The following is a 19,376-nucleotide window of genomic DNA, read 5'->3' as shown; positions in this document are numbered from 1 at the left end:
ACAGACCGCGGGGATTTTAGTTTGGTAGGGGACTGCCCTCGGTCAAACACAGATCGCATCCCTTCCTCATTCTACACACAAAAAACACGCTTACTGATACTACAGTACCGAATACTTATGACAAATAGGTGGAAATAGTAAACGAGTTTATCGTAACATGTTTTGTGGAATGAGCACATAAAACAAACATTAGAAACAGCAGATTGCAGACTGAGACTCACAGGAAGAATCTTAAGTAAATGTAACTCATATACCAAGGAAGTAGCATGCAAGTCACATATTCGACCGATTCTTGAGTACTGTTCATCTATAGACCATCCTTACCAGCTAAGACTGATAGAACAGATAGAGAAGATCAGATGAAGAGAGGCGCGTCTCGTCACAGGATCATTTACTCGACACGAGAGCGTTATAGGGATGCTAAACAAACTCTACAGGCAAACGTTACATCACAGAGAGGATTACTACAGTGTTTGATTTGTGCTTTTACCAGTGGGGGGGGGGGGGGGGGAATGTCTTAGGGGGTTAGTATAATTATATATGTTACTAGCTTGGGCCGAGGCGCTACCCATGGTTAAACAGTTATTTATAAATAGATGTTAATGCTGAAACTCACTATTCACGCGTAAGCACTATCAGAAAAGCCATCCCTTGTTATATCTTTAAAAGTACATTACAGGTAAAGTTTATTTACAAAATCATCTACATACAGGTATACGACGGGAATTCACAAAGTAAAGGCACATTTGTGAAAAGCTGTACTTATTCTAATGATAGAAAACTGAAACATGCGTTATTTTTCTGCGTAACCTCCCTGGACTTGAATGCAGTTTTCCCGAAGTTTTAAGAGTTTTTTTTCATCAGAAAATACGTATATCGGTTCCATCTGTAACCAATTATGCACCGCAGCAATGACGTCTTCATCACTTTTTAATCTTCTTCCCTGTACTGCTATCGTTAAGGGTCCAAACATGTGAAAATCGCTTGGAGCCAGGTCTGGACTGTATGGTGGGTGTTCCAGCACCTCGAATCTCAACTCCTTTATTGCATCGGCTGTCCGTTTGGCAGAATGTGGGCGAGCGTTATCTTGCTGCAGGATGACACCTCTTCACAGTTTTCCACGACGTTTGGATGTGATTGCAGGTTTTAGTTTCGTACGCGACACGTAACATCCTCCATACAATACAGACCTGGCTCTAAAGCCTCGTTCACGCTGGGGCGACGTCTTGCAACATTGTGGCATGCTATGGAACTGTGGCGTGCGTCGTCTTGTTTAGTGCTAAATGTTTTGATTTGCTTACCTACTACATAACACTTTTTCAGAATTAATAAGCAAACATATTAGTAGTAAGACTGTATTAAAAACTTTCAGTGTTCGGCTTCACAAATTTAAATTATATGTAAAGTTCTATTCGAGTGCGTGGGAAATAAACATCCCAGCTTGGAATGCATAAACTAAAACCAGAGGAGGAGATGGCCTGATGCAGAGGGGGGGGGGAGGGGGGGAAATCCCCCCCCGTCCCCCCCCCCCCCTGTAAATCGCACACTGGATTACTATCAAAATTTCCAGAGAGCACTTTCCGAAGAGATTCGAACAACATGTTACTTCCTGCCACGTACATCTGGAGAAGTGACCACGATGAGAAAATTCGAGGAATTAGACCAAACACGGAGGCTTACCGATAATCATTCTTCTCACGCGCCGTCGCGACTGACACAAGAAAAGGGAGGGTGGGAGGGGGTTGGGACACAGTGGTTGCAGAAATATCCTACGCCACACTCCGTTAGGTGGCTTACGGAGTATGATGGAGATGTAGCAGTATGCGTTTCAGTGACGGTGCTGTTAAACGCATTCCCATTTTACAGTAATGTACGTGAAACTGTAAGACACCTGATCATGACAGCTTTCTGTCGAAAAGTGTTGTGCTTAAGACGTTACTAACAAGTGACACAATGAAGCCTTGCACGACAGGATGACATTACTGCTGGTAAGATTTTCGCGTTATCAGGTCGTGGTCCACGTAACTCTCCAGTTCTTAACGTTTCGTCCACAACTGCTCTGGACATCTTCAGAGGCCTTGCTTCTCCCTTGAGTCTTACCGAATGACGGGTCGGACGTCTGGCAACGACATATATAGTGGGGGAAGAGGGGGTGTGGCCGGAGTCATGCGTGATAAAAAGAAATGATGGTTATCAAAAATAAAACGTAACTATCAATTGTCGTCATGTGAAAGATAAAAAAAGATACTGTTTACCGATTGTGTAGAGCTACTGTTCATATGTCTGTAAGTTCCATGGTCTCTTATTTCCTATTAAAATTATCTCTATGTTTATATATTTCCTTACCTGAACGTGGAATATAAAGTACGCTTTCGAGAAAAATGGCTACTCGGGGAAAGAAGTAAATAGAATTCCACGACCAAATAACGGATGCCGAAGGGAAAGCATGAAATCAACGATGGAAGAATACTGTTTATCCCCCCTTTATTAAAAAGGTAACAGATCAGATCGAAAATGTTTTACAGAAACATGACATTCGACAGGTTTTTAGACCAACAAAAAAGTACTCTGATCTGTGAAGGATACGCGTCCTCCCCTGTCAGCAAGTGCCGTATATAAATTTCCTTGTACGTGTAGTAAAGTTTATACTCGAACAACCAAGAGAAGCGTGAGTACACGGTGAAAGGAACACAGAAGTCTTAAATAAAATGTCATGTGACTAGGGCCACCCGTATGGTAGTTTTTCGATTTGACGCCAATTCGGCGACTAGCACGTGGATGGGGATGAAATGATGATGATTAGGACAACACAACATCCAGTCCCTGAGCGGAGAAAAATCTCCAACCCAGCCGGAAATCGAACCCGGGCCATTACGATTGACATTCTGTTGCGATGACCAGTCAGCTACCGGGGGCGGACAAAGAAATCCTTGCCGACTAGGAATAATAGACAAATCGGCTGTAGCAGCCAAAAGTGACGAAGTGAAGTTTTCTGACACCAGAGTTTCATCTACGACGACGGACTATTATTATCAAGGCTGTTTGGAGAAGCCATTGAAATGTATAAACATAATAGGAAAGAACAGACTATTAATGTTAGCGACATATAGACAGTACTTCTGCACAATAGTTAAACACTTTTTTATCTTTGACAAGACGACAATCGATAGTTGAGTTTTGTCTTTGACAAGGATCATTTCGGCTTATCACGTGTTTCTCTGGCCACGCTCCCTTTTTCTACACTATATACGGTGCTCTCAGAAGTCCGACCCTTCAATCGGAAGACTCAGCAGAGGAGCAACGCCTCTGAAACTGTCCAGAGCAGTTCTGAACAAAACGTTAGGCTCTGAGCACTATGGGACATAACTTCTGATATCATCAGTCCCCTAGAACTTAGAGCTACTAAAACCTAACTAACCTAAGGACATCACACACATCCATGCCCGGGGCAGGATTGAAACCTGCGACCGTAGCGGTCGTGCGGCTCCAGACTGTAGCGCCTAGAACCGCTCGGCCACACCGGCCGGCAAAACGTTAGGAACTGGAGAGATGTTTGAACCTCGACCTCACACGCCGAAAGATTTACCAGCAATTAGTAAGAAGGGGCAACAGTCTGGATGATTGACTCATCTGGCCTTGTAACACTAACCAAAACGGCCTTGCTGTGCTGGTACTGCGAACGGCTGAATGTAAGGGGAGACTACAGCCGTAATTTACCCGAGGGCATGCAGCTTTACGGTATGGTTAAATGACGATGGAGTCCTCTTGGGTAAGATATTCCGGAGGTAAAACTGTGGTGTCACAGCCAGACACCACACTTGCTAGGTGGTAGCCTTTACATCGGCCGAGGTCCGTTAGCATACGTCGGACCCGCGTGTCGCCACTATCAGTGATTGCAGACCTAGCGCCGCCGCACGGCAGGTCTAGAGAAACTTCCTAGCACTCGCCCCAGTTGTACAACCAACTTTGCTAGCGATGGTTCACTGACAAAATACGCTCTCATTTGCCGAGACGATAGATAGCATAGCCTTCGGCTACGTCATTTGCTACGACCTAGCAAGGCGCCACTACCAGTTACTATTGATACTGAATAATGTACCGTCTAGAGCGACGTTCACCAGTTATGTATTAAAGTTAAGTACTCCACCAGCTACGTCCGTTTTTCTAAAGTTTAATTTCCTTGTCCTGTTCCAGACCTCACGCCAGCCTGCGTGAGCTAAAACGCGTGCCTTTCGGTTTCCTCTAGTAACCCGGTATTGGCTCTCCTGCCAACCCACAACTCTAGGCGCTTCAGTCCGGAACCGCGCGACTGCTACAGTCGCAGGTTCGAATCCTGCCTCGGGCATGGATGTGTGTGATGTCCTTAGGTTAGTTAGGTTTAAGTAGTTCTAAGTTCCAGGGGACTGATGACCTCAGATGTTAAGTCCCATACTGCTCAGAGCGCTTTGAACCATTTTTGAGCCAACCTACAACAAAAACAGTCCCCCATTCAGATATCCGGGTGGGGAATACTCAGGAGGACGTTGTTATCAGGAGAAAACTGGCGTTCTACGGGTCGGAGCGTCGAATTTCAGATACCTTAATCGGGCAGGTAGGTTAGAAAATTTAAAAAGGGAAAGGGATAGGTTAAGTTAGATATAGTGGGAATTAGTAAAGTTCGGTGGCAGGAGGAACAAGACTTTTGGTCAGGTGAATACGGGGTTATAAATACAAAATCAAATCGGGGTAATGCAGGAGTAGGATTAATACTGAATAAAAAAAATAGGAGTGCTGGTAAGCTACTACAAACAGCATAGTGAACGCATTATTGTGGCCAAGATAGACACGAAGCCCATGGCTACCACAGTAGTAGAAGTTTATATGCCAACTAGCTCCGCAGATGACGAAGAGATTGATGAAATGTATGGTGAGATAAAAGAAATTATTCAGATAGTGAAGGGAGACGAAAATTTAATAGTCATGGGTGATTGGAATTCGATAGTAGGAAACGGAAGAGAAGGGAACGTAGTAGGTGAATATGGAATGGGGGTAAGGAATGAAAGAGGATGCCGCCTGGTACAATTTTGCACAGAACAACGAAGTAAGATGTGACTGAAGCAGTAAAGGCTTATTTCGTAGATCTAATTCTTTCGTAACTCCGGCCACAGGAACTATGTCGTCAGCGATCTTTACTACTGGATGCCTTGCATGCCCTTCACGATACGGATCTGTTGCCACAGCCGCGTGCTCTCTTATCTGTTGACTGCATACGGCGCTGCGCTGGGAACACAGGCCACCAGGTGGGCGCTGTCTTCGCTCCGACCAACAGCAAACACTTCCTCTGGGGAGGCCTGGCAGGAAGGACGCGCATCCCGACTGCACCAGCTGCGTTCTACTTGGCAGCGCTCCCGTGGGGAGGAGAAACAGAGAGTGGGAGGCCGGGAGAGGGCAGGGGGGAGGAAACAGCAGCCCCAATATCGACGGCGGACCGCTACAAATAACGCGACCGCGTATATTTTATGGCTGTTGTTTGTTTGGGGGCGTCGTTTAATTTCCGGCGGAATGGAGCCAGCTAGCCAGCGGTCTGCCGTGGGGCCACGGCGTAAACACCGTACAATGGCTCTGCAGTTTTATTATAGTTTCCGGCCGCCCAAAGGCCGATAACTCTACCACACTAGTGCAAAATAGCCCGGAGGAGCACCGAAGCCGCCTCAGAGCTCGATTTCTGAATACAGCCTTCTAGATAGCTTAATATACGACTTTATTTATGACAACGTTTCGGGCACTGGCATCATCAGGTCTAAAGTCACAATTTCTAAGCGATGTTCATTGTCCGATTTAGGAAAAGCTATACGTCAGCAGAAATTAGCACTTGATGTCGCACTTACAAACACATCCTCTTGAAGGTGACACTGACCATGGATTTACTAGTTCTATGTTTGATCTGACGATGACAGTAACCGAAACGTCACTGTAAATAAATACACTGGTGTTTAAATTACAACATACAGAAATTGTGCGAGACTGCGTTTATTTCGCAACAAAACAGTATAAACAGGTGATAGTAAAATAGAAACCGTGTAAAGAATACAGAAAATAAACAACTGCAGCATGCATAAGTGCAGACGAAAAAGTTCTTCGTTTTTTCAAAATTATCGGATTTGCACACATATTCCGACAACTGGATAATTCAAACATCCCCTTAGAACAATTTATACACGACTGTGGTTAACCTGACACACAATATTATTTAGCGCAACGCAATCTATCAAAGATCCCTGCAAAAGAATGGCCCTGAGTAACATTAAACTATACCTTTCAGAAATCACTTACCTCACAAAAATCTTCGTTACTCGAGCTACTGCAATACAGCGAGCGCCACTACTGTCAGCTAAATAAAAGATTCAAACTACGGAAGGCACTAACTACTGATAGGGATAGTTAGCAAATGAAAGATATTAATAGAGAACAAACAATGTATTTACCTTAATAGTCATAATATATATAGCAGTTCATGACAAATTACAAAACTCCGCCATCTCTCTCCCCACATCCACCACTGCTGGCGGCTCACCTCCAACTGCGCAACGCTACGCGCTCTTCACATACAGCTGCCGCTGCCCAACACTACAATGGCAGACAACAATGCAAACTAGCCACAGACTGCACACAGCACAGCCAGTGATTTTCATACAGAGCGCTACGTGGCATAACCAATATAAAAATCTAAACAGCCTACTTACATAATGTGCTCAGGATCTGGTACGACAACCTCTGGCACCGATACAGGCCTGACAGATGGTTCAAATGGCTCTAAGCACTGTGGGATTTAACATTTGAGGTCATCAGTCCCCTAGACATAGAACTACTTAAACCTAACTAACCTAAGGACACCACACACATCCATGCACGAGGCAGGATTCGAAGCTGCGACCGTAGCAGCAGCGCGGTGCCGGACTGAAGCGCCTAGAACCACTCGGCCACAGAGGCCGGCCAGGCCTGACAACGACGACACATTCAGTGAATGATGTCATCAATGTCATATTGAGGCAATAACGCCCATTCTTCCTACAGAGATGCTGGCAAGTCTTGTAGAGTAGTTGCTGGATGCTGAAGTTATGCAACCCGTCTCCCTTGTGCATCCAGACATGCTCTATGGGATTCAAATAGGGAGAGGGAGCAGACCATGCCATGCATGCAATGTCTTCCTTTTCCAAGAAAACATCAACCATCCGTGCTCCACTACGTCGAGCATTAGCGCCCGTCAGTACGAAATATGGGCCAACAACACTTCGCAATTACCGTACATGGGGTCCCAAGATGGCGTCACAATACCTGCAGCAGTTAAACCTTGCCTATTCTCCCATACAATTTCATGGAGAGGTGTTCAAATGGTCAACATACCCCTGCCCACACCATTAGGGATCTTCCTCGGCATCGATCTCTTTCTACAATGTTCGGGTCCCTACAGATAGGAAACCGTCGAGACTCACTCTCCAGACCAAATCGGGACCTATCTGTAAAAAGAACATTGGTCCACTGTTCCACCATCCAGGTGCCAAGTTGAAGGCTCCATTCTAGATGTTTCTTTCTGTGATGACGCGTCAAAGGTACACATACAATAGGTCTCCGACAAATAAGGCCACACTATCGAAGCTTCCTTTACGCCGTTTGCCTAGATACAACACGTCCAATGTCAGATACAAGTTTCCGTGCGGTAATAAAGCGATACCGTAATGCCATTACACCCAAATGACGACCTTATCTTTCTGGTGCCACTCCTGGTTGGCTCTGTGGTTATTTTCGGGATACAGCTTCGGTCTCCATAAATCATCGCCTCATCCGAGAAACACCAGAAAGATTCCCATTAAGCCATCGGGCCATATCAGTTCGCGACTGTCCTGCTCTCATTCTTCGTGTGGGCCTCCTCCGCAGTGTATCTGGAGGGCGTCTTCTCTGTGCCATACTGCACAGTCTGTGGCTGTGTACACAGCAATTGTGGATGTGGGTCTACCCAGCAAACATTACCCTCTTTGATAGTTGTCCTGACGTCATCCTCCGCGTTGTTGTCTACTGACCGGAATGCCATCCTCCATGCAGAATAGGATCGTACTGACATCTGCTGACAGTTCGTATTATTATATCCTGAATTAGATTAATTTTGGACACCAGTGTATACTGAGTGATGTAGACGGTTTTATTCACAATGTCCACAGCGATCGCAGACCCTTTCAGGAAACGTATTTTCTTTTATTATTATTCTTACATTCTAAGAAAAAGAAACGACACACCACGAAGGAATTATCCAGATGGGACACAAATCGGTAGACGTGATGTACATGCACAGATAAATAAATGATTACTATTTCAGAGAGTTTTAATGATTTATTCAAGTGAAAGAGCTTCACAAATTGAGCAAGTCAGTAACATGTTGGTCCATCTCAGCCACTTATGCAATCAGTCTGAAACGTCGGCTAAATCATGCAGGGCTGATCAGGTGATTAGGTTGGTGGAAAGGGCCAAGAGAGTTGCAGTCGCATTCATTTCACAATTGTAATTTATTATCATTTAGTTCACAAATACGCGGCTGAAGGCCTCCAAACAGATGCTTTAGAATAAGTTCAATTTTGAAAGGACGTGACACAGTTAAATTTAGGAATAAGATAAATCGTATACATATATGAGATCACCATGCGAAGCGGCTGAAGGCCGCCGGATTAAATATTCTGGGCAGAATCGGAGAGGAAAGGAATATGTGGAAAACACTGACAAGGAGAAGGGACAGGATGATAGGACATCTGTGAAGACATGAGGGAATAACTTCCATGGTATTAGAGAGAGTGTAGAAGGCAAAAACTGTAGAGGAAGACAGAGATTTGAGTACATCCAGCAAATAATTGGGGAAGTAGTTTTTAAGTGCTACTTTGAGATGAAGAGGTTGGCACAGGACTGGAATTCGTGGAGGGCCGCATTAAACCAGTCAAGAGGCATGATTGAAAAGAAAGAGAGAAAAAAACGAACCTGGTGAGGTCTGAGGAATTTGATGGCTCTACAAATTTTTTAAATTTATCTGGGTAGCATGACCGTGGTATCATATGAGTGAGTGATTACTATTGTGTGTTTGAAATCACGGTAAGGCAGGTGTCAAGTAATCACGTATTGGTTATAGTTACTGTATTTCATATGTGTTTTGCATTTTCCTTGTAGATGATACAGTTGGTTGCATTTCTATGTAGATTGTCTTGTATTTGTCAATGTCTATCTGGTATACAATGAAGACTTACCTAGTAGTGAATTCTAAATAATTACTGTACGCCATTCTGCTTGTCATTATATTATTTTAGTGTATTTTTGTAAAATAATCTGGGGGTAGAAAGAAGATACATGATTTTTTTACAGTTTTGCAAATCCATTTACCATTAGGGACAGGTTGTTATGTTATTTCCTTGCGCTTCGGTAAAGTTGTTGCCGGAAGGAGTTTTTCTTTATTTCTGGAAGACTGAACTATGTGCCAGACCAAGACTCGAATCCGGTACCTTTGCCTTTCATGGGCAAGTACTCTACCAGGAGAGCTACTAAAGCACGACTAACGACCCGTCCTCACAGCTTTGGTTCTCATGTTTTGGAGGTGTTGTGGCGCATGTAAAGCTGTGAGTACGAGTTGTAATTTTTGGGTAGCTTTGATGGTAGAGCACTTGCCCGCAGAAGGCAAGGGTCTCGTTTTCGAGTCCTGTGGTGGCACACAGATTTAATCTGCCAGGATGTTTCATAACAGCTCACACTTCCCCGCAGAGTGAAAAACTGCAGAAACAATATAATTTAATCTGTATAACGTATGCATTTGTCTCCAGATAAGTTCCAGTGTATAATGAAAATAATGATATCATTGTGACGGCACTGATTGTTTCAATTTATAGTGTTCTTTGGTTATGAAGCTGAGTAATTCACTGACACATCGTAGCGCAGCATAAGCCGCTAAGAATAGAATTTTGGAGAGGGTGCTGATTTATACTTCAGGTATTGCTGAAGAAGGGATTTTTCCTAATTCCACCACTAAAAGGGCGAAATAAGGTATGAAATGTTTTATGAAAATATGACGCTATTAAGGCAATTTTGAAGCTATAAAAAATGGTTCAAATGGCACTGAGCACTATGGGACTTAGCATCTATGGTCATCAGTCCCAAAGAACTTACAACTACTGAAACCTAACTAACCTAAGGACAGCACCACCCAGCCATCACGAGGCAGAGAAAATCCCTGACCCCGCCGGGAATAATTTTGAAGTTAGAAGCACGAAAATTGGTATTTGGTTCCTCGTTCAGAAACAAAAGTAAGATTGTGTTACAGCATTTTTGGAAATTCAACCCCTAATTGGGTAAAATAGAGAGGGAAAGTTTTTAAAAAATAGATCGTTATTAAAGAACTGTTACACCATTTTTAACGCTCCATCTACGAAAATTGGCATTTCACTTCTCATTTAGAAATAAGAATTAAGTGTTCCATTGTTTTTTTAGAATTTAACTAGATTTACTAACTTGTACGAAGGGGTAAAATATAGTATGACGAATTTTATGAAAATATCACTTTATGCAAGCATTTTTAAAGCTAAGTATATGATAATTTGTATTCCGATTTTCGGTTGCAAACAACGGAATATGCGTTTTTTTTGGAAATTCAACTTCTAATGGAGTCAAACAGGGGATGAAAACTTTTATGAAACAGTTTCGCTACATTAAAACACTTTTTAAAGCTGTATCTATGATAATTGGTTTTTGAATTCCCGTTTAAAGGCTCTCTCCCTTTCTTCTTTCCAAATCTCATTTTGTTTATTCCCTTTTCTTCTGTTCTCTCTCCCCATTCTTGTGGTGTTTTCGTTAACACGCATTTGAATGACCTAATAATGGAGACATTTCATCTCCCTGTCCCACTCTATTTACAGTTTCAAAAACTTTCGGTGTTCGTTTTATTAATATTTTACGTTTTTTCTGGATTGTTTCAGGGACCGAGACACAGGGCGAGCTCTCCTCCTGGTGGTTGCCTACTGTGATGACGCACTGACTTTGCCGGCGCCGTAGACTATCTGCAACGACTGAGCTGCTACTGTCTCTTAGGTGAGTCTCATTTCGGTGAGTGATGTCATATATTCATGGCTTAATGACTTATACGTTGTTACGCTTATGACTATTGGGAGACATCAAGAGCACTCCAAGGTAGGAAATCAGAGGCACATTGCAGAGAGGAGGCAAAGGTGGCAGCGTTAGCTTACCGGAGATAGAGAGCAGCAGTAGAGCCGTCCAAATTGCAGACGCTCTGGGCAACTGTCGCAGTGGAGAAGTCACCTGGTAACTCCATCCACCGCCTAGATGCTATTATAAGCCCTCAAAGTATAAGATGGCCACGAAAAGGCACTTCTTAGCAGAGGCAGCAAGCTTGATGGTTCAGATGGTTCAAATGGCTCTGAGCACTAAGGGACTTAACATCTGATGTCATCAGTCCCCTAGAACTTAGAACTACTTCAACATAACCTACCCAAGGACACCACACATATCCATTCCCGAGGCAGGATTCGAACCTGCGACCGCAGCAGTCGCGCGTTTCCAGACTCAGGCACCTGGAAACGCTCGGCCACACTGGCCGGCAGCAAGCTTGATACTTGCTCCTGAGAATTGCAACGTCAGTGGTTTGGAGTGCTACTACAGTAGCCCCACCCAAAGAAGGGCGGAGGACGGAACCAACTGACGTAAAACGCTGCTGTTAGCCGGTCGGTGTCGCCGAGCGGTTCAAGGCGCTTCAATCTGAAACCGCGTGACCGCTACGTTGGCAGGTTCGAATCCTGCCTCGGGAATGGATGTGTGTGATGTCCTTAGGTTCATTAGGTTTAAGTAGTCATAAGTTCTAGGGGTCTGATGACCTCAGATGTTAAGTCCCATAGCGCTCAGAGCCATTTGAACCATTTGAACACTGGGGTTGCTGGCCATAATAGGAGTGGCAGTGACGTTAAGCTTTCAGCTGAACGCTGTTGATACCAAACTTGGAGTCTGCTAATGTGAAGTCTAGAAGCATCCCTACCTACCGAGTAGGGGCGGAATCTGAATGTGTTGCAGAGAGGCTCGTCAGATTAGCCGAAGCTGATTAAGTGCCGACTGGTTAGTGGGTCGACCGTAGGATGGGAGAAATAGTGCGCCGCCACGAGTCTTTAACACCCCATGTTTTTTGTATTTGTTGGGGAGTTCTCAGTCATATCGCCGCGGCTCCGACCCCTTGTCTCTCATGGGCAGCCTCCGTAACATCCGACGCGTCCGGTTTTCTCACCTGGAGTGCTGCTCGCAAGTGCTTACGTATCGTGCTCCTAGTGTTAGCTACTTCTGTTGGCACCCACCCCCTCTATGACATGACTTCTGTTTTGCAACCAGTTGCCTCCTTTGCTTTTTCTAGTGTTTAGAATTAGCCTTCAGTGCAGCAGTTAGTCTGATTCCTAATAAACAGTGCTAATCAAACCCCTGCATTCCATAAGCGTCCTGCTGCAAGCGTCCAGTCGAGTCCCAGAATCCGCGCCTCTCGAAGAAGCCCTGCGACAGTGTTTGGCGCTGTTCCAAGTCATCCACCTGTCTTCCCTGGGAATTTGTCTTTCCGCGTTTGTTCCTCACCGCTCGGAAATTTGCAGGCTGACCTTAAACCTCCTGTCTTCCCTCTATCCTCTGTTGGGACACGACATTTAGTTCAGGTTAAGAGGACGTAGTTCAAGGGAGAAAATGAAGGTATCTACTTAATCTTTTACAGTAATGTACGAGGGTTGGAACTATAATAGTGGCAACTATTTATTTACAGCTCGTAAAAAAGAGATACGTATTTCAAAGTTTTACTGACCTTCAAAGTAGTCACCAGCATTGTGTATAACCCGTTGTCAGCGATGTTGAAGTCGTAGGATTCGCTTAACAGTTCCAGGTGTCTTGACACTTCGAGCGGCGCGGTCTATTGCCCGCCGAATTTGTAGCAGTTCTGAAGTGAATGCCGTCAAGTGTTTCCTTCAGTTTATAAATCGTGTAGAAATCACGATGGCTTGAGTCAGCTGAGTGCAGTAGGTGGTATAGCACTGTACGCGCTTGAGCATTTGTTTTTGAAAATGATGGTCAGGTCCTGCAGAAAGTGTCATCACTTCTGTCCCTAAGATGGTCGTAGGTTGTGTTCCAAAAAATGAACAGCATAGAGAAAGAAGTGATGACCATCATTTTGCAGGACAGTGCTCAAGCACATACAGTGCAAGCTGTTACTGATTTGTTTGACTGATGGGGTTGCTAAGTGCTATACCACCTACTGCACTCCCCTGACTTAAGCCCTCGTGAGTTCAACTCGATTTCTCAACTGAAGGAAACACTTCACGGCATTCGCTTCAGAACAGCTACAAATTCGTCGTGCAATAGACCGCGCTGCTCGAACTGTCAACACAACTGACACTGCTAAGAGTATCCTACGACTTCCACATCGCTGGCAACGGGTTATACACAGTGCTGGTGGCTACTTTGAAGGTCAGTAAAACTTTGAAATACGTATCTATTTTGAACGAGCTATAAGTAAATAGTCGCCACTATTATAGTTCCAACCCTCGTATTTACAGGTGGATCTGTCATTTAAGCTCCTCTATATTTATCATTGTAAAAATCAGTTCATTTTTAGTCTGAAGAGAGATACAATAAGTGCGATAGTACAGAAGAGCTAACTTATCTTCACACTAAGACAAGACTACATGTTCACAGGGAAAAGAATAAGAACTATCGTATGAAACTGTACATTATTAATGGCTGCGCCCAGTACTGGATTAACCACGTAGCAAGAGTTATCAAATTTTACTGTTCCCGTGCAATAGGATATCTACCGCCGGAGCGTAAAAAATCTGTGATATTAAATATGACAGTTAATCTGTCTGCTGTCTAAAGGAAAGGCGGTGGTGTCCAAATCTACAATGAGTATTAACAACTTTAGCCCATTTCTAAAAGTGAGTGATGGGCACACCCTACAGTATGTGTCGTACGTGGACAATATAAAAAAAAATTACAGGCCAATTCCCTAATCTTGTCCGAACTGGTAAAACCTGATCAAATAGCGCAGGCTTCTGATTATTAGCAATAAGGAAGTAATAGATTGATACTGCATTTATTTTTGTAGGTCTGTTATTACGGTCGTCATTCCTTCCGTAGCGAATTTCCTTTTCTTTAAATACTTTCGAAACAAGCCTGTAGAGTGACCGTTCCTACCTTGTTGGTGGACAATAGTGTTGTGTAACGTGTTATTGTTTCACGGCTCTTGAGTTTGCCAGTTGTTGTGGACTAATGGGATACAACACTGCTGTTTAGCAACAGTAGGAGATATTAAGAGAATGAAATATAATTTTATCTTACCATTGCGAAATTGTACTACAGAAAAACAAGAAACGCTGGAGAATTAAGGTAAGCTTATTTGTTTCGTTATATACGCTACCAGGTTTCCTTTAAGTAGGTTCTATGTGCAACATATATAACAGTGTAGGTATCAATTATTGGTGTTTAATCTGATAGTAAAATGTTGTCGTTATAATTCATTTACTTCCAAAGACAGTAAAGAATTATTTTCCTTTGGGACATCAGGGATGGGCTTGACTTTTTCAAACCACTCATAGAGTGGTGTGGGTTTGGCTGTCGAGAGGCACAAAACCATTACAAATAAAGCTGTGTGAGTCCAGTAGCTACGTAGCATAGTGGCTAAAGCTCTATGCTCGTAATATAAAGATTTGGTATCCATTAATTACAAAACGATAATTTTTTAAAATCCGTACGATAGCGATTGTGGTTTTATTTTCATACGTACAATTTGGTTTTAAGTACAAATCTTTTGTTTAATTTGATTTAATAATGTTGAATACCTTATTTCATTCTATGAACTAACTTTATTATTTTAAATAGTTTAATGAATCGAATATGTATTAAAAATATGACTGCAGTAACATAGCTTTTATATTTTCCCGCAGTGCGAAAAGAATTAATGTTTTAAATGTCTGTTTGACCATACCCATCCTAGGAAATGTACTTATACTTTTTGGGACCAAAGTAAAGTGGTGTTTTCTTTTACATCCCAAACTTTTAGGCCTAAAACAAACCGAAGACAACAGCTCTCTATGGGCCACGTGCTGACTCATTGTGGCACTGGCTGTGCCATTTTGATTTCGCTTCTCTAACGGTGTGGTACGGCACATCGTCGCGGAGATATCAACAGTTGCTACGGACATGTTACTACAAATGAAAAAAAGCACATTACTGTCTCTCGTACAACATGATTTCCTATTACGCTGGCCGTCGTTTGGTAAACACTTCTGTAACTACCATCGGCCGTTAACAGAGGTAGCTACAGTCGATGATGAGCAAATCTTGGAGAGGTTTTCTAGAGAAATTTCTACAATGTTCTTGTAACGGAATGAAAACGAAGTACCCCACATCAAACAAAGGTTTTGCTAAGTATGAAACACTTTCTTCTAAAAAGAATTAAGATTTACTCATGTTTAACCTACAGCAAAATTGATAACAGAATAGAAATTCGTTGCTCACGTTACTTTGCGATAACGGTTCTCTCCAAGTTTCTCCCCGAAATTACACAGTACGTATTAGTTTAATCGTCCTCCTCCCTAAATTTGAAGTTTGCTACCACAGTCTAACTCACACAGTCACGTCACTCCTCCTTATTTTTGTTATACAGTGCGACAGTAGCGCTCCTAGTGGACAGGAAGGTACACTTCTCTATACAGCATCGGGTGACTGCGAATAATGTTGTTTGTATTGATTTCTAGCATGGTTTTTACTACAGGTATGTAGTGCCATGAAAACCAGCAATTTTAAAAAAAATACACCACATTTGTATGTCTTTAGTTTCCTAAAGACCCCGGTAAGTATGAAGCGCCACATTACGAGCAGTTTATTTGCGATTATTTTGTAACATACAGGTATTTGATGAAGAATGACATTTACTTTTTTGGACCGATGACCTCGCTGTTTGGTCCCCTCCCCCAACTTAACCAAACAACCGCTTACTTTTTAAGACGGAAAATGACTACTAAACAGCAGAAGACCGGACATTTCGGAGAAGGACGTATCTACTCAACGACGTGACGTTTTCTTTCATCACGCTTCCATTGAAATCAATGAATGTGCAACATGGGAAACTCATGTGGTATACGAAATCTACATCATTCAAAGTACAAAATAATCCACCACAGCTTCAGCTGAAGGGAAAACCACATAGACGTGATAGTAAAACGCCAAGTGCAATAAAACTTCTTCCCAACACGAAAGAAACAAATTCGACAATTGTTGCTACATCAGAGCCATAACAGCAAGAATCTTCTACACATGCACGTTTGTAGCAACAATAATTACATTTACAGAAGTATTCGTGTATTAGAAAGTCAAGCGAAATGTAACAACTTGTGAATCAATGGACTTATTAGAAAACTGCTGCATGTCAAGGCAATCGCCTATCGTAATAAGAACGAACAAGAGAAATACACTCCTGGAAATGGAAAAAAGAACACATTGACACCGGTGTGTCAGACCCACCATACTTGCTCCGGACACTGCGAGAGGGCTGTACAAGCAATAATCACACGCACGGCACAGCGGACACACCAGGAACCGCGGTGTTGGCCGTCGAATGGCGCTAGCTGCGCAGCATTTGTGCACCGCCGCCGTCAGTGTCAGCCAGTTTGCCGTGGCATACGGAGCTCCATCGCAGTCTTTAACACTGGTAGCATGCCGCGACAGCGTGGACGTGAACCGTATGTGCAGTTGACGGACTTTGAGCGAGGGCGTATAGTGGGCATGCGGGAGGCCGGGTGGACGAACCGCCGAATTGCTCAACACGTGGGGCGTGAGGTCTCCACAGTACATCGATGTTGTCGCCAGTGGTCGGCGGAAGGTGCACGTGCCCGTCGACCTGGGACCGGACCGCAGCGACGCACGGATGCACGCCAAGCCCGTAGGATCCTACGCAGTGCCGTAGGGGACCGCACCGCCACTTCCCAGCAAATTAGGGACACTGTTGCTCCTGGGGTATCGGCGAGGACCATTCGCAACCATCTCCATGAAGCTGGGCTACGGTCCCGCACACCGTTAGGCCGTCTTCCGCTCACGCCCCAACATCGTGCAGCCCGCCTCCAGTGGTGTCGCGACAGGCGTGAATGGAGGGACGAATGGAGACGTGTCGTCTTCAGCGATGAGAGTCGCTTCTGCCTTGGTGCCAATGATGGTCGTATGCGTGTTTGGCGCCGTGCAGGTGAGCGCCACAATCAGGACTGCATACGACCGAGGCACACAGGGCCAACACCCGGCATCATGGTGTGGGGAGCGATCTCCTACACTGGCCGTACACCACTGGTGATCGTCGAGAGGACACTGAATAGTGCACGGTACATCCAAACCGTCATCGAACCCGTCGTTCTACCATTCCTAGACCGGCAAGGGAACTTGCTGTTCCAACAGGACAATGCACGTCCGCATGTATCCCGTGCCACCCAACGTGCTCTAGAAGGTGTAAGTCAACTACCCTGGCCAGCAAGATCTCCGGATCTGTCCCCCATTGAGCATGTTTGGGACTGGATGAAGCGTCGTCTCACGCGGTCTGCACGTCCAGCACGAACGCTGGTCCAACTGAGGCGCCAGGTGGAAATGGCATGGCAAGCCGTTCCACAGGACTACATCCAGCATCTCTACGATCGTCTCCATGGGAGAATAGCAGCCTGCATTGCTGCGAAAGGTGGATATACACTGTACTAGTGCCGACATTGTGCATGCTCTGTTGCCTGTGTCTATGTGCCTGTGGTTCTGTCAGTGTGATCATGTGATGTATCTGACCCCAGGAATGTGTCAATAAAGTTTCCCCTTCCTGGGACAATGAATTCACGGTGTTCTTATTTCAATTTTCAGGAGTGTATATCAAGTCTCTGTAAGTTCAACTTCATACAGAACTCTTGAGGGACTTAATGTGTTCAGTACGAAATGTCAAATGAAAAACCCGTTTGACCATCTATATTTCATATTTTGCTTTACTTATACGATCAGATTCGGCCTGAAGGTGGCGTAGTCAAACGCCGAAACTGGTCGCGTAAGTGAAATAAAATTTGAAATACAGACGGCTGAACGTGCTTCTGATTTGACATATTACATAAATATATGCTTATCGTGCATAACATACGTAATTCTTCAAACTTTCCCGGCGATCTGTTGACATGCAACACCTGAAGATGTCCTGATATACGTGTTTATATTCTCTTGGTTTCAGAGTACTAAGCTGCAATTATAAGCGTATTCGAAAGTACGTCTTCATGAATAATTCGTATATAATGCCACTGAATCACAGGCATTCAGTTGTTTCTAAATTTATTTCACAATAATTAATGTCTCATGATGATTTAAGAACGCCTGCAACGCAAACATATAGTAATTATTTCGTTAATTAAGTTGAAAAATAATTAAAAACTAATATTAGTCTGACGCCTACCTTTCTCGCCGCTAGGTGTCATAACAGCACAAAATATCAAAACATCAGAAGTGAAGGGCCTGTGTTACGACACGTTAACAGAGAAGGGCAGCAGCGCTCCAAGTGGCGTGGCAGTGAACTCTGAATACGAATAATAAGGTGCGGATATCTGCATTATTGCTTTTCGAAATACTATTACTACATGTTAATATTTTTCATTTATACTTTACATTTGAGTCTGCTAATCTGGTGGTGAGAAGAGTCTACTTTTAAAACTTAATATTACAATTTCGACGGTGTGACTGTTATCAAGTGGAAGTTATGTTCCTGGTTACCACCATATTATGCGTAATGCAGTCTTTGAATTGTAACGTAAGTATTTTGCTCGTATTGTAATTAATGATTCCTCTCATCTGTAATTTTGGGTGGATTAAATGATTCATAATCTGTTTTGCTTCGTAAGAAATGGAAACTGGTTTTAGTCACGTGGTATTCTATGGACTCATGACTATTTGTCACAGCTTACAAATCCGTTTGTCAAGTATTCACTGTAAGTATGTTGCACGTATCCTACGTTATTTTTGTTACCATCCGTTTTTGTAATCTCGCAATTAATGGAGACCACCGGAATTTTGATTGACTACTGCTAAAATGTACTATTCGTAGTACCTGGTAGTAACATGAGGATACCTTTGCTTAAGTACTGTCGTATTTTTAGCTTTGGCAAGAAAGAATGCACTATTCACCAAGACGTCCGTACTCTGCAACACACTGTGAAATGCATGTCATTCAGTGGCAGGAAGCAACACCATTTAAAGCTGAATGACACACTCATTTCGTGGAAAGATATATCTGTGGTACCGGCCGCTATCCGGTCGGTCGCATTTTCAAATACGTG

The 19,376-nt window shown here is 43.6% G+C and overlaps 1 protein-coding gene across 2 annotated transcripts in view; it reads left to right on the top strand.

The window, feature by feature from the left end:
* LOC126106385 (connectin) overlaps positions 1–19,376 on the top strand; it is a 749,467-nt gene that overhangs the window by 595,602 nt on the left and 134,489 nt on the right. For both annotated transcript variants that reach the window (XM_049912650.1, XM_049912651.1), the window contains one exon: positions 10,980–11,091. The gene's annotated coding sequence lies outside the window, so the exon portion shown is untranslated. The remainder of the gene's footprint in view (positions 1–10,979; positions 11,092–19,376) is intronic.

This window comes from Schistocerca cancellata, chromosome 10 (assembly GCF_023864275.1).
Source record: "Schistocerca cancellata isolate TAMUIC-IGC-003103 chromosome 10, iqSchCanc2.1, whole genome shotgun sequence".
In the NCBI taxonomy this organism is placed as follows: Eukaryota; Metazoa; Arthropoda; class Insecta; order Orthoptera; family Acrididae; genus Schistocerca; species Schistocerca cancellata.
This window is presented reverse-complemented; position numbering and strand designations above follow the sequence as displayed.